The sequence below is a fragment of the Budorcas taxicolor genome, chromosome 25 (assembly GCF_023091745.1).
Source record: "Budorcas taxicolor isolate Tak-1 chromosome 25, Takin1.1, whole genome shotgun sequence".
Taxonomy (NCBI): domain Eukaryota; kingdom Metazoa; phylum Chordata; class Mammalia; order Artiodactyla; family Bovidae; genus Budorcas; species Budorcas taxicolor.
Genome location: NC_068934.1, coordinates 2,616,915 through 2,619,043, shown reverse-complemented (window position 1 = coordinate 2,619,043; position 2,129 = coordinate 2,616,915).

Genomic DNA, 2,129 nt, shown 5'->3' with positions numbered 1-2,129 from the left:
TGCTGACCGCTTAGAAGTGAACAAAGCTATTTAACATGAGTGAGTGTGTACTCAGTCGCTCAGTTGTGTCTGGCTCTTTGCACCCCTGGACCATTCTGGCCAGGCTTGTCTGTCCAGGAAATGTTCAGGCAAGGACACTGGAGCTGGGGGCTATTTCCTTCTCTAGGGGATCTTCCCCACCCAGGATCGAGCCTGAGTCTCTTCCGTCTCCTGCGACAGGCAGGGTGTTTCATCACTGTCTGTGTGTTGCTCTCGCCGTTTGTGGACACCGTCTCTCACAGGGTCGGTGTAGGTTCCAGGACATAGCGTAGTGACAGGGCATACCGTCCAATCTCCTAGACTCCACTGCTTGTATTTTTCCTTCTCCACCACCAGGGGGCACAAGAGCCCACAATAATGCTCCATCTCTTTCTAAGAAGGCAAGCTCAGTTCAGTTCAGTTGCTCAGTCCTGTCCGACTCTGCTACCCATGGACTGCAGCACATCAGGCTTCCTTGTCCATCACCAACTCCCAGAGTTTACTCAAACTCATGTCCAGCGCGTCGGTGATGCCATCCAACCATCTCATCCTCTGTCGTCCCCTTCTTCTCCCGCTTTCAGTCTTTCCCGGCATTAGGCTCTTTTCCACTGAGTCTGTTCTTCGCACCAGGTGGCCACAGTATTGGAGTTTCAGCTGCAGCATCAGTGCTTCCAATGAATATTCAGGACTGATTTCCTTTAGGATGGACTGGTTGGATCTCCTTGCAGTCCAAAGGACTCTCAAAAGTCTCTCCAACACCACAGTTCAAAAACATTAATTCCTTGGACCTCAGCTTTCTCTTTCTAGTCCAACTCTCACATCCATACATGACTACTGGAAAAACCATACCTTTGACTAGACAGAACTTTGTTGGCAAAGTCGTGTCTCTGATTTTTAATATGCTGTTTATGTTGGTCATAGCCTTTCTTCCAAGGAGCAAGAGTCTTTTAATTTCATGGCTGCAGTCACCATTTTGGAGACCCCTAAAATAAAGTCTCTCACTGTTTCCATTGTTTTCCCATCTATTTGCCATGAAGTGATGAGACCATATACCATAATCTTAGTTTTCTGAATGTTGTTTTAAGCCAACTTTTTCACTCTTCTCTTTCACTTTCATCAAGAGGTCCTTTAGTTCTTCACTTTCTGCCATAATGGTGGTGTCATCTGCATATCTGAGGTTATTGATATTTCTCCCGGCAATCATGATTCCAGCTTGTGGAATCATTCATTCAGCCTGACATTTCACATGATGTACTCTGCATATAAGTTAAATAAGCAGGGTGGCAATATATAACCTTGACGTACCCCTTTCCCGATTTGGAACCAGTCTGTTTTTCCATGTCCAGTTCTAACTGCTGCTTCTTGATCTGCATACAGGTTTCTCAGGAGGCAGGTCAGGTGGTCTGGTATTCCCATCTCTTGAAGAATTTTCCACAGTTTGATGTGATCTACACAGTCAAAGGTTTTAGTATAGTCAATAAAACATAAGTAGATATTTTTCTGGAACTCTCTTGCTTTTTTGATGATCCAACAGATGTTGGCAATTTAATCTCTGGTTCCTCTGCCTCTTCTAAATCCAGCTTGAACATCTGGAAGTTCATGGTTCATGTACTGTTGAAGCCTAGCTTGGAGAATTTTGAGCATTACTTTGCTAGCGTGTGAGATGAGTGCAAGTGTGTGGTAGTCTGAGCATTCTTTGGCATTGCCTTTCTTTGGGATTGGAATGAAAACTGAGCTTTTCCAGTCCTGTGACCACTGCTGAGTTTTCCAAATGTGCTGGGATATTGAGTGCAGCACTTTCACTGCATCATCTTTCAGGATCTGAAATAGCTCAACTGGAATTCCATCACGTCCACTAGCTTTGTACGTAGTGATGCTTCCTAAGGCCTACTTGACTTTGCATTCCAGGATGTCTGGCTCTAGGTGAGTGATCACACCATCATGATTATGTGGGTCATGAAGATCTTTTTTGTATAGTTCTTCTGGGTATTCTTGCCACCTCTTCTTAATATCTTCTGCTTTTGTTAGGTCCATACCATTTCTATCCTTTATTGTGTCCATCTTTGCATGAAATGTCCCCTTGGTGTCTCTGATTTTCTTGAAGAGAACTC